Here is a 13,446-nt window from a genome sequence, read left to right as displayed (position 1 = left end):
CCCTGGACATGGAGCTTTCAAGGTGTCTGCTGGCGTGATCTTTTCAAAATTTGCATCTGATCACGTGGCTCCCCAGCTCAAGCACTTCCCCCGGCCCGCACGGCCCTCATGACGGTGCTGCAGCCCAGCCTCTTCCACCCCGCGCACCTGCCAGCCTTCACCCCTCTGCCTGGTGGACGGCACCAGGCCTTCCTCGTGGGCCCACCTTCACTTCGGTGGGGCCCTTGCAGGCCCTTCTCGGGACTCCCCTGGACTGTGGGCACTCCGGGCCCCTCTCTCCTCTCCCACCCGTCTCAGCTCTCCCCCGGCTCCTGTCGCCCCTCCCTCTGGGCCCCCTGGATGTGTTCGGTGTCCAGCCTGGGTGGGGGGAGTCAGGGCAGGCAGGCTGAGCACATGGGAGCAAGGGGAGACCTGGGCGCCTGGGGGAAGCAGGCTTGCAGCCCAGTCACCTCCTGCTGGTCCCGCTTACCCCAGGGCCCAGGGGCTCTGTCGCACTCTCGGCACTCGCCCCTGGCAGCCCCCGCGCACATCCCGCAGATCTTGTCCCCCGTGAGGCAGGGAGGGTGTGCACCCTCCCTGGTCCCTCCTGGTAGGTGTTTCGGCCCAGCTGTGGAGTGAGTGAACGGAGGCGTGGAGGCGAGCCGGAGGGGTGGACGCGCCGCATCACGCCTCCCCGGCCCTCTCTGCGGTGGCCCTGGCTGGGACCTCCCACTCAGCCAGTCCCTGCGCGACGACACAGGCCGCCCGCGGGAGCTGGGAGGCGCTGGGACAGCCAGGGGCTCAGCGGCGCCCGCCCCGCGGCGGCCACCTGGCCCCATCGCCCCGCCACCTCTGCAGACCGGCTCCCTGCCCGCCACCTCCTCGTGCCCGGGGCCTCGGGTCGCCGCTGCCAGAGAGGGAATTCACCTCTTCCAGGGGGTGCCCTCCGACCTCCCGCTGGGGGCACCCAGCCTCGCCAGGAATGCGCGCCGGGCCGGGGCGCTGGCCGAGGGCGGGCGCTGGAGCGAGACCTGCTCGGGGACACCGCACAAAGGCACCCCGCACCGCCCCTGCAGTACGGACCGTCGTACTGGGGCCGGGCGCCGTGCGCCTGAGCCCCGGCAGGTGTGAGCAGAGATCCGAGCCTGTCCCGAGATTCGCCCGCCGCCCTCCCGCGCCGGCCACCTGCGCGACTGTGGGCCGCCCGCCCGCGGTGCGGGGTGCTGGATGCGGCTGCGTGGAAGGCCGCGGGCTCTCCGTGAGCCCCGCCGCCACCCATCTACCCAATGGGCGGGGGGTTGGCTCAAGAATGCGTTCCTGCACCCACGCGCCCGTGCCTGCCCCCACCTCCAGGAAGCGTCCCTGGCCACTCTGGTCGGGTCGCAGGTGGCCTCCTGCTCAGCCCGAGCGCTGACCCTGAAGCCCCGCCCTTCTCCGTATCCCCAAGGACACTCGAGTTTCTGGCAGTCCCGTGGCCGGGCAGGGGTCGGGGGCGAGGCCTGACCGGTGGGTGGGTGGGCTCACAGCAGATGGGCAGGAGAACAGACCTGGAGCGGGACCGCACCGGCGCCCACGGTTTCCTGGGAGCCAGGGCGTGGCTCCGAGGCTGGCCTCCCCTCCCCAGGAGCCCTCCTCCATCGCCTTCTCCGGTCCTGGCGGAGGTGGAAGGAGCAGCCCCCCGCAGCCTAGCCGCGCTGATTACTGTAATTAACATCCGCTGGTGGGGAAGCCCACCGAGAGCGGCTGAGGAGGCGGAGCCGAGCGCCCACCCGCTCCCACTCCCCTCTCTCCTTGGGGTTAGGATTGAGGCCAGGACGTCCTGGGGTCTCTGGGTGGGTCAGCTGTGGCGGGCGGGGTGGGGGTGTGTGATGGGGGTGGGTGATGGGGGGTGAAGTGAGGCTGGAAGGCTAGGCCCTGGGAGCTGGGGTTCAGAGCCTGGGGGAGCCGGGGAGTGAGATTCCGCCCTGCCCCCCTCCCAGCCTCCCCTGTGGCCTGGCTGGCAAGGCCTGGGCGCGCCCAGTTCCCTGGAGTTGGCAGGGACCAAAGGGCGGAAAGCCGTCCTCCGCCCTCGCCCACTGAGACAGGAATCCGTGGCCCCGGGGGACGGAATCCGCAGCCACATTCCGGGTGCCCTGGTCGCCACTGGGCAAGGGTGGGGCAGGGCTGGGGCGCCAAGGCTGGCACCGAGGAGTGTGGGAACCCCGTGCTGCCAGCACCCGGGCTGGTGGCCCTCTCTGCCAGCCTGGCTGTGGTTGGTACCCCTCTGTCCCCCTCGAGAGCCTCACAGGGGCCAAAGTGGGGTCCACGGTGGGAGGAGGGGATGGTGGGGCCTGGGTGTCTCCTGCTTGAGACCCAGTGGGGTCAGCCTCACCACTGGGGGAGGCACAGCCCTGACACTCCCCCCCGCCCCAAGGTGCTCTGCGTGGGCAGGCCCTGCCCCGCCTGGGCCAGCAGGGCCTTGGAAGGGAGAGGGCAGCGGTGGGCTGCCCCGTAGGGGTCATGCTGAGCGACAGGGTCCTGGCCCACTCGGATGTGCTCACACACGTCTGCACCCAGCCTGCGGCGACTTGCTCACTGGCAGGAAGGCGGGCCCGCTTGTCCTGGTTGCAACCCTAGAAGTTCCCCAGAAGGGTCTGTTCCCTGCTGGCTGGGCAGAGCCCCTGGGTGCAGAGCCATTGGGCTGCAGGTGTGGCAGCTTCCAGACGCACCTGTGCTGGGGGTGGGGGTGGAACCCTGCTCAGAGGAGGGGGCAGAGTCCAGCCGGGCGCTGAACCCAGCGCTCTGTCCAGTAGTTGGCCATGTGCAGCCGAAGCAATGCCTTGCCACCCCCACTTTGCAGATGGAGAAACTGAGGCCCAGAGAGGTCAGAGGACTTTTCCAAAGTCACACAGCAAGGTGGAGGCGACACAGCAGATTCAGGGTGGACTTGGAGAACCCTTGGAGACCTGAACCTCACTTTCCTGAGAGCCCGGGCAGGTGGCATCCCTGTCTCTGGCCTCAGTTTCCTCACCTGCGGAGTGGGCTCACAGTAGCCACGTGGCAGAGCCCTCACGGAGTCCGGAGGCGCCGGCCAGCAGTCGGTGTCTCCTGTCCCTACTCCCCACTCCCAGCACCCAGAGAAAAGGCTCTGACCCCAAATCCGAAACAAGGGGCCCCCTGGTGGCCACTGGTGGCGTGAGGCCACCTGTCCTCCGCCCTTGAGCCATGGAAGAGCCTTGGCCACGTGGGTGAGAAAGCCCCTGAGGGGCGTAGGGGGCAGAGGGCTACTGGGTTGGAGTGTCCATGGGGGTCCAGGCAGGGGAGGCTGCGAATGCCGCCCCGTCGGGAGCTTGGATGGATCCTGTGGGTAGCTGGAGGCCATTGTGGCTGCGGGACAGGGTCCCCTGGAAGATGACCGCAGGGGAGGCAGGGACCGGGACAGGGTTCACATGTGAGGGGACAGCAGCCCAACTCTGGGGGCACAGAGGCCCCGGGGGTGCTCAGTCATGGGGTGTGGTCGGCCTGAGGCCTCGGCAGGTCCGGGCTGGGAGGGGTGTTGGCCAGGTGCCCAAGGGCGCCAGGAGACTGGGGTGCCCACCCCCTTTCAGATCCCAGGGCGGTCCCCTCTGCTCCTCCGTCCTCAGAGGCCCGTCCTGACCCTAACTTGTCCCCAAGAAGCCACCAGTGCGCCAGCCTGAGAGGGGCTTGGGGCTCGAGACCCCAGTGAGTGAGTGGACGCGGGCCCTTGTCCTCCCCGGCTCCCTGCATGCCCCGCGCTCCGGCCCGGGGTCTGGTCACGGGCACTGTGCCACCTCCCCGGTCAGAGCTGGCAGGTGGTGATAGCCAGGGGCAGGAGGGATGGGGCTGGGGTGGACAGAACTCAGGGTCATCCTCTGGGCCCACACCCCAGTGGGGGAGCACAGAGAGGAGCCGTGAGGGGCAAGGGTCGTGGGCACAAGAGGGGCCCGGCCAGTCTGTGGGAGCCCGCTGGCCTCTGGGTAAAGGGCTGGGCAGGGGCTCTGGGGCTCTCACCTGGCCTCTGGGCCCAGAGCGCAGGGATACCTCTTAGCTTGTACCCTGTGGCCCCTGCTCCTTCCGCTGCCAGCCCTAGGGGCGGTGGGGTGCGGGCGGGGCAGACACAGGCCTGGGAAGCCACCTCGGGCCCCATGCACCCTAGCGCTTCTGCTTCTGGTGGTGAGAGTCCCCCCACGGGCCACCAGCGCCCAGCATATCTGCCCAGAGGACCCCTCCTCTCTGGGACCAGTCAGCCCTGGCCTTCGCTAAGGCACCCCCCCCCCCCGCACCATCCTTGGTGCCTGTGGCCGGGGCATCAGGAGACGGGGCTCCCCGTGACTGGCTCGCATCCCTGGGTTCTGTTGTCACCTGAGCCTGGAGGTTGAGCTGGGCTGGATGTCTGTGCCCGGGGCACAAGTCTGCCCTACCCAGGAGCTGGGCCCACCACACAAGCTGGGACCCCCAGGTGGCAAAGCGCTCCTTGGTGAGGGCTGACCAGGGCAAGAAGGGGGGCTGTGCAAACCTGGGGCCCAATGTCTCCAGGGGCTGGCACCTGTGACCGCCCCATGCATTCACACAACTCCCCATGGAAGTGGCCAGCGTGCGTGCGTGTGCGTGTGCGTGTGTGTGTGAGAGAGAGTGCTGTGGGCGCATGGACACAGGTGTGCACCAAGTGAGCAGTCACACCAGCACACACTCACAGGCCCACACCCTCACACAGCAAGGAGCACAGACCACACACACTTGGTGACCGGCCCCATGCACGCACGTGTGAGCGGACCCAAAGCAGTGGGGAGGGGGCTCGTGACTGGGTCCCTGTGTCTCCTCCAGGGTACTGGGAGCACACCCCTCCCCACCACCACGGGTTCACCACACAGGGATGCAGAGAACCCTGACCAACCCTCCTGCGATGGAAGAAACACGCCAGGCAGAGGGGCAAATCGAGGCAGCTGGGACTCAGACGGGTGGTTAGGGGTGCCCGGACCCTCAGGGCGGCCGGGCCGCAGCACGTGGAGGAACCCGGCGGGGCAGCTGCGTGAGGAGGAGGGGGTCGGCGCCCGCCCCGCCCCGTCGGGGAGCCGGCCTCTCCTTGCCCCCGCGGGTTGGGGCCGGCCCAGGGCGGAGGGGTCGCCGAGGGCGCCGGCTCCCCGGGAATTCCAGGCGCGTGTGTCAGCGCGCTCTGCTTCGCCGCCCCTGCGGCCCCCTCGGCCCCCTCGGCCCCCTCGGCTGTTTGGCGCGGAGAGCTGGATTCCCGAGGGGGCGGGGCGGGGCCCGGAGGGGACCCTGCCAGGAGCCGGGCTCCCTCCACTCCCTCCTAATTTCTGCGCCCCGAGGGTCGCCGCTCCCCCGGGGAAGGAGGGGGGAGGGCCGGCACAGGAGGACTCGGACTGGGGAAGGGACGCCACCGGCCCTGGACGCCCGCGCGCGCCGGGAATTTTCATCCGCTTGGGGGAGCGGGCCCAGCCTGCCCGACAGACAGATGAGATCCCCTAGGTCATGGCCGTCCAGCTGTTTCTGTGCAGACCTCTCCGTGAGCTGGGGGCGGCTTATGAATCTTCAGCGCGAATCCCAGTTGGGCTTTGATTTTCGCATCTGGAAAATGGGAACCAGAGCAGTACCTACCTCGCAGAGTACCGTGCAAATAGAAGACACCACGGCGAGCGCCGCCAGTGCCCGGGATGGGGTGCTGCCTGGGAACCCGGGGTCGCGGCCCGCTCCGGGGCGCGTTGGTGCGGGGACCCAAGACACCCACCCTCCCCGCCCTGGCTCGCTCGGGGGCTGCCTGGAGCCCCTCCGGGCTGCACACACCGAAGTCTCTCCCCGCCCCAGGCCCGCCCCGGCGCTGCTCTGCCAGCGGCCTCGACAGGCCCCGGCGCGCTCAGGCCCGCGGGGCGAGGGTGGGTGCGCGCCGGCCCCGACCGGTACGCGCCCGGGGTCGGAGGGGGCAGGGGCGGCTCTAGGCGGCGGGAGTGGGTGGAGGCGGCGAGGGGCTGCGGCAGGGCCCGGGGCGGAGCGGGTTGGGGAGCTCGGTACCGTGGGGCCGGGCTCGGGGTCTAGACCGGGTGAGGGGAGGGCGGGGGGAGCCGGGAGTCTCGGGACCCGCTCGCGGGGCGGGGGCTGCGCGAGACCCGAACCGGGCGCTCCCGCGGCTGGGCGCCCCGCTCCTCCGCGTGCCCCTGGGCGCCGCTCGCCCGTCTCTCTGAGGGGGAAACGGTGAATCCCGCGCACCCGGGGGAGGGGGTCGGGCTTTGTGTCCCAGCGCCCGGCGTGCTGAGGGGTCGCCGGGTTGCTCGTGGTAACGCAGACGGCACGAAGGGGTGCGGGGCAAGCCAGCCGGCGGTCTTGGACCTCGCCTCCGCCTCCCTCTGCCCTTACCGGCCCCTCGGGGCAGGGGCTCTGAGCCGCGAGGCGCCCGCGATTCGGGGAGCCCCGAGCGAGGCCCGCGGACGCAGGGCCGATATCGGCCAGCAGGCGGCGCAGGGCGGCCGGCAGAGCCCCGCCGACCCGCTTCCCTAGGCCCGGCCGCCCTGTCCCGAAGCGCCCACCAGGATCGCAGACGGGGACCCAGGCCCCCGAGCCTTCGCCTCATCTTGAAGTTTGCGTGCAACAGGGGGGCAGGAAGGCGGCTTCTTGGGAGCATTAGGTGCATGAAACTTGCGGAGCCCAGCTGTGTCCCTAGGAGGTGACCTTGAACACTCAGCCCAGGCTCTGCCTTCGCTTCCCCTGTGAAAATAGGGGGTGGGGGCGGGAAGAGAATTCCCCGCTGCTGGCCGGCCTTACCCCAGGAGACACCGGCCTTCGGGAGGCTGGGCCGCTGGGTTGTCCCGGAGGAGAGGGCTGACAGCTGGCCTGCTGAAGGCGGGGTGGGTCCCCGCTCCGCTCCCGGCGTGGCTGAGCCAGGAGAGCCTCCGAGGGACAGAAGCCCCTTCCCTGAGCCCAGAGACCCTGTGGGGCTGGGCCTGGGGCTGGACGCCTGGGAGGGCCCGCCTGTCCGCAGGGCCTGTGGGGAGTGGGATGGAGGAGGTGGGGGGACCCCGGCCTGCAGCAGCGCCCCCACCCCAGTCAGAGGTGGGCTGAGGCACCAGCCTGAGGGCACCGTGCTCATAGCAGGCCTCCAGCCCCAGACTCCTCCCCAGACCCTGGCCTTCCAGTGTCCTCCCCATGGAGGGAGGAGCTGGACACCCCTCTTCCAGCTGTGGCATTGCCCGCACCCTGCCAGCACTCGCTCCGGTCCCGGGGGCCTGCCCACCTGCCCCTCCCCCAGCCCACCTGCCCCTCCCCTGCCCCCCTGCCCCTCCCCCAGCCCGCCTGCCCCTCCCCAGCCCGCCTGCCCCTACCCCAGCCCACCGTGTCCCAGCCATCAAGGGTGCAGCCTTTCCTGAGTCCTTCCATGCACTCACCCCGAGGCTTGGCTTCCGTGTCACCCTCAGAGAACCCTCTTCTGGGCCTGGGCAGCAAATGATTCACCCAGAGGGCCAGGGTGTCCACCCGCTGCACAGTCCAGAGAAAGGTTTAGCCCTTGCCTGGCTCCTAGGAGGCACCCTCCGAGCCCCTGGAGTGTCTGAGACAGCCTCTCCTGAGCGCACAGTCGGCTGTTGGCTGAGTGGTGGGCGGCAGCAGCCCCAAGGCGCCAGCCATCGGGCCTCTGTCCTTGGTTTCCTGTTTACCAGGGCACAGGGGCTGAACGCAGCGCCCCAGGTTGTAGGCAGGCCTCCAAGTGAGAAAGCAGGACTTGTAGGGAGAAGGGAGGGGCCTCGTGGATGGATAGAGAGCTGGGCGGATGGGTGCGTGGATGCAGGAAGGGAGGGATGGGGTGTGGACGGATGGATGGATGGAAGGGCATGGATAGATGGGTGGGTGGAGAGATGCATGTACATTGTAGAACACAGGTGAAGGGTATGTGAAGTTTCACTGTACAGTTCTTTTAACTGTGCTGTGTGTTTGAAAATATAATACAATGTTGGGGAAATGTTTGTAGATAAGCCCTGTAACACACATGTGCACACACTGCTAAAAGCTCATGGGCTGGGACTTCCCTGGTGGTCCAGGGGTTAAAAATCCACCTGCCAATGGAGGGGACACGGGTTAGATCCCTGACGCGAGAAGGTCCCACATGCTGTGGGGCAGAGAAGCCCGTGGGCCACAACCGCAGAGCCCACGTGCTGCAAGCACTGAAGCCCACGTGCCTGGGGTCCCTGCTCGCCGCAACGGGAGGACAGCCTCCAACAGCAACGAAGACCTAGTGCAGTCGAAAACAGATAAGTGAATTAATTAACAAAAGTTCCTAAAACATCATGAGCTAAAGAAGAGATCATGAAAGAAGTTTTTAAATACCCAGAGCTGAGTGATAATAAAAACACTGTGTATCCAGACTTGTGGGGTGCCTGGGCAGCAACAGCGGTGCTTCCAGATAATGGGAAAGAAGGAAGCCCCGGGTTTGTCAGCCACATCCCCGTCTCACGGGGGAAGGGGAGTAGGAGGGCTGCAGAGGGGCCAGAGGGAACAGCTCATACTTGGTTGCACCAGTAGCCGATTAGCTGGAGCACTGGTCAAAATCAGACAGTACTCCCGAAGAGGGACTATGCTGAATGCAAGTTTTCCCTGAGTTTTGCAAATCAAGTGAAAATGTTGGGGGGAAAAAGAAGGCGTTGATGGGGGGACAGAATGACCCTGGAGAAAGCTTGAAAATAGAGATAAAACCAAGCTTGGGAAAGGATGAAGCGGGAAGCAAAGGCGAAGGAATAGGTCTGCAAAGAGAAAGTTAGTTTTTTGAAGAGAATCAACCAATGAAACAGACCAACCTGTGAGAAAAAGGAAAGAAGGACTTCCCTGGTGGCCAGTGGCAGAGTTCACGGTCCCGAGAGGGGCCTGAGTTCCATCCCTGGTCAGGGAACTAGGTCCTGCGTGTCCCAACAAGAGTTCTCACGCCACGTGAAGATCCAACGTGCCACAACTAACCTGGCATTGCCATGTAAACAAATCAGTATTTTTTAAAAAGGAAAGAAAAAACACAAAATTAACAATATAAATCGAGAAGAAGATGCAATGTCAGACTTAAAAGGAACTGAGAAACCACAAGCAGAAAATGGTTGCAAAACGTGTATCAGATAAAGGATTTGTTTTCAGAATAAGTAAAGAACTTCCAGAATTCAACAGTAAGGGAACAAACAACCTGATTTGAAAATGGGCCAAACATAAAGGTCCATATAGTTCAAGCTATGGTTTTTCCAGTAGTCATGTACGGATGTGAGAGTTGGACCATAAAGAAGACCAAAGAACTGATGCCTTTGAACTGTGGTGTTGGATAAGACTCTTGAGAGTCTCTTGGACTGCAAGGAGATCCAGCCAGTCCATCCTAAAGGAAATCAGTCCTGAATGTTCATTGGAAGGGCTGATGCTGAAGTTGAAGCTCCAATACTTCAGCCACCTGATGCGAAGAACTGACTCATTGGAAAAAGACCCTGATACTGAGAAAGATTGAAGGCAGGAGGAGAAGGGGACAACAGAGGATGAGATGGCTGGATGGTATCACCGACTCAATGGATATGAGTTTGTGCAAACTCCGGGAGATAGTGGAGGACAGGGAATCCTGGCGTGCTGCAGTCCGTGGGGTCGCAAAGAGTCAGACATGACTGAGCAACTGCAACAACAGAAGACCTGAACAGAGCATGGAGGAAGGTGTCCTGGTAACGGCAAATAAGCACATGAAAAGATGCTCCCTCCCCGTGTCATTAGGCAAATGCAAATTAAGCCACAGTGCAATACCACCTGTGAGAGAACAGCAGAAACTAGTAACATGAGTAAAAGAGCAACACCACATGGGAAACTGCACGACAAGTTTGTGAACAAAATCGTGAATGAAAACTTCCGACGTGACACCGGTGAGAAGGCAGGGCGGTGTAGCCTGGTGGAAGAGCGGGGTCACAGCTCAGCAACTGGTGACCCAGGGCTTCCAACTCCCAATATCCACTCAAGAGAAGTGAAAGCTCACGTCCTTGCAAATGCCTGTGCATGAACCTTTACAACAGCTTTATTTACGGTCGCCCCAAACCGGAAACAAAATAGGTGTCATCCGGCTGGCGCGGCGCTGGCCCCTGCGGTCCGTCCACGAGGTGCCTCCCGGTGGGCATGAGCCCCCAGCGCCTTGTCTGCAGGAAAGACTCCGGACCCCAAGGGCTGTACAGGTCCGTTCACGTGACGTTCTGGAAGAGGCAAAATAAGAGAGGGCGATGACAGATGAGTGGTTGCTAGGGGTTGGGGCCGGGGAAGGATTACCTCTCAGGGGCCGCAGAGGGGAGCGTGGGGGTGATGGAGCTGTTCCCAGCACGACTCTGGTGGGTACACAGTCGGGTGCATTTGTCAAAACCTACAGAACTGGGGCTTCCCTGGTGGTCCAGTGGTTAAGAATTCACCTGCCAATGCGGGAGACCTGGGTTCGGTCCCTGGTCCGGGAAGATCCCACCTGCCGTGGGCCAGCTAAGCCCATGAGCCACAACTATTGAGCCCGCACGCCCTAGGGCCCATGCTCCACCACGGGAGAGGCCACCGCAGTGAGAAGCCCCCGCACCACAACTAGAGAGAGCCAGCACAGCAACAGAACCCAGCACAGCCGCCAATAAATACACTCTTACAAGGAGACCTGCAGGGCTGAGCGCTGCAGAGGGGGCTTTACTGCATGTGTAAGAAGGCTTTTTAAAGTGCAAAAACACCCACTTCAAAAGGCAGATAATAAGAAGGCACTGCAGACTACTGTATATTATTTCTGAAAACATAAATGAAATGAACAAATCATTAGAAAACTGGAATGGGCTAGAGGAAATGAAAAACTTGAATGAAGCGACACTCAGAAGTCTTCCCACCACAGACACCTGGAGCTGGAAGCACAGACACAGACGGTGACCCAGAGCCAGGGTCAGCTCTCTGACCAGGTTGGCAGGCGACTCTTGGCTCCAAGGGGCAGGGAGGAACCGGGGGGCGAGAGCGCGGGACGCAGGCAGGAGCGGCAGCCCGCGGCCACAGCGGGGGACGGAAGCCTGTCCACTGTCTCCCTGACGTCGGTCGGGGTTTGGGGCTCAACCTGGGACCCCAGACCCCACTGTGGCACCTGAAGGTGAGATCCAACACATGGACACGTGTCCGTAGCACTCGCGCTTCTAGAAGGGTCTTGTCCCCTGTCCCCACAGGGCGGCCTTGGGGCTGCCCAGCCCAGGGCTGGGTCCCTGCGAGGGGATGACATGGAGCCGCCAACAGTAATGGGAAGTTCACAGTGGAGCTGGGGCCTGTTTGCAGGATGAAGTTAGGATACAAGTTTCCTGGGCTTCCCAGGTGGCTCAGTGGTAAAGAATCTGCCTGCAGTGCAGAAGACGTGGGTTCAATCCCTGGGCTGGGAAGATCCCCTGGAGAAGGGAACGGCTACTCACTTCAGTGTTCTGGCCTGGAAGATTCCATGGACAGAGGAGCCTGGTGGGCTGCAGCCCCTGGGGTTGCGGAGAGTCGGACACGACTGAGCGAATAAACACCACCAGGTTTTCTGTGCAGGGTCACACCGATGCAAACAGGACCAAGGGGAACGGAAGAAGCAAAATGACCTCCGTTGGCAGATGGTGTGATCTGATATGTAGGAAATCCTGAGGATTACAGCTGAGGGGCAGGATACAAAGCCAACAAGGAAATCAGCTGCGTTTCTACTCACTAACAGCAGAGAAGCTGGGAAGGAAATTAGGAAGTAAGTTCCATTCTGTTCCTTGTTTTTCCTACACTGTGAGTCCGAAGCATTTGCACTCCTGCCAATTCCCAAGGCATGTGTTGTGGGTGGTTGGGGGCAGAAATCAGTTCCATTTTCAGAGGCATGAAAAATAATAAAATACTTAGGAATTGCCTGACCCAGGGAGGAGAGAAGGCTGCAGCGTGGAAGCCGCAGAGTGCTGCAGGAAGAAGTGAAAAAGATGGGGAAGGCCCACAGCCCGCTCAGGGGCCAGAGGGCGCCCTGTTGTCACAGAGCGGGTCTGCAGTCACCGCAGCCCCTGCCCAAGCCCCAGTGACGTGACTGGTTTTGTTTTCTTCTGTCTGCAGAAATAGAAATGCGTGCTCAGACGCTCAGTCCTGTCCGACTCTCTGCGACCCCCTGGACTGTAGCCCACCAGGCTCCTCTGTCCATGGGATCCTTCAGGCAAGAACACTGGAGTGGGTGCTATTTCCTTTTCCAGGAGATCTTCCCGACCCAGGGATCGAGCCGTGTCTCTTGTGTCTCCTGCATTGGCAGGTGGATTCTTTTACCACCATGGCACCTGGGAAGCCCCCAGAAATAGAAATATCCACCCTAAACGTCACATGAGGCCTCAAGGACGCAGTCCTGGGAATTCACCCTCGGGGCAGAGATGGTGCTTCCCCGAAGCCTGGCTGGCAGAGACTGAGGGAGGGGGCGGGGGGGTGCAGGAGGACAGGGCTGAACGGGGAGGGGGCCAGACGGCAGCGGAGCCGGGCAGAGGCAGGGGCAGCGTGCCCGCTCATTCCGGCCTCTCTGCTCAGGGGCGGGCGCTCTGCCCACACCCCGCAGGTGCTCACACCCCTCCTGGGCCCCACCAGCACCGCGTCTCAACCCGGGAGAGTGGGGCCCAGCCGCCTCCCGGTCCGGGCGGGGTGGGCTCCCCGTCCAGGTCGGGGGGGCTCCCCGCCCGGGCAGGTAACAGGCCCACGGCGTGAGCCTGCAGCGAGGGGCAGGAAGCGGGGGCCGCTCCGCCCTGTCCCGGCGTTTCTGAGGTGGGGGAAGCCCCCTGTCCTGGCGTTTCTGAGGTGGGGGCAGCCCAGGCGCTGGGGGTGCAGGCAGTGGCTTCACACGCACACCCCCTGCCCGCCCTGAGCAGAGCCCCGACTGTGGGTTGGCTGCACCCCCGCCTGGTCACCGGGGACCCCAGCTGCAGGCCGGGTCCCTCCCCAGCCTGGCACTGGCCCCCCCCCCCGCCCCATCCATGCCCTCCCGACCACAGCTGGCCACTTGCCAGGACTGTGGGCGCCTCAGGAGGGCCGTGGTCCCTGCCCTGCAGCACCCGCCTGGCCCCGTACACATAGCCGCTGACAGTAAACACTCGTTAACCTGGCGGCGAGACCATGAGTTCCGGCCACCCCGGTCCCCCCAGCCCGGCAGCCTCATGGGCTGTTACCCGAGTGCTGTAAACTGCGGTCGGCTGGAGCCCCGGCCCCCTGCAGAGGAAACCGGATTGCTTCCGGCGCGAGCAGCGGCTCACGCCAGCCGGGGTGTTTTTCCACGTGGGGCCACTGTCTCTGCTGCGTCCGTGGGGGAGGGGGAGCCCGAGTCCAGCGCCCTGACTGCGCAGCCCCGGCCGCTTGCCTCCCAGGTCACTTCCGCTTTCCACTTAGTAGAGAGGGTGAGAGGTGGGGGGGGCGGGCAGTGGCTCGGACCCTGCGGGGCAGCGCAGGGCTCACGGCGAGTTCCTGCCCGCCCACCCTCCCAGC

At 64.1% G+C, this 13,446-nt stretch overlaps 1 long non-coding RNA gene across 4 annotated transcripts; it reads right to left on the bottom strand.

Moving 5' to 3' along the window:
* Positions 1 to 9,981: 9,981 nt before the first annotated feature.
* LOC122706877 lies at positions 9,982 to 13,324 on the bottom strand. 4 transcript variants are annotated; one of them, XR_006344491.1, is made up of 5 exons: positions 13,134 to 13,321; positions 11,394 to 11,407; positions 10,842 to 11,077; positions 10,605 to 10,735; positions 9,982 to 10,175 (listed from the first exon to the last, which is right to left on the bottom strand). It is a non-coding gene; the product is annotated as an uncharacterized LOC122706877 (long non-coding RNA). The 4 variants fall into 4 exon arrangements; XR_006344490.1 differs by lacking the exon at positions 11,394 to 11,407 and having other exon boundaries at positions 10,833 to 11,077; positions 13,134 to 13,324; XR_006344488.1 differs by lacking the exon at positions 11,394 to 11,407 and having other exon boundaries at positions 13,134 to 13,319.
* Between the last annotated feature and the right edge of the window lie 122 nt (positions 13,325 to 13,446).

Source organism: Cervus elaphus, chromosome 13, assembly GCF_910594005.1.
Source record: "Cervus elaphus chromosome 13, mCerEla1.1, whole genome shotgun sequence".
Lineage (NCBI taxonomy): Eukaryota > Metazoa > Chordata > Mammalia > Artiodactyla > Cervidae > Cervus > Cervus elaphus.
Note: the sequence above shows the minus strand (reverse complement) of the source record. Positions and strands in the feature narration are given on the sequence as shown.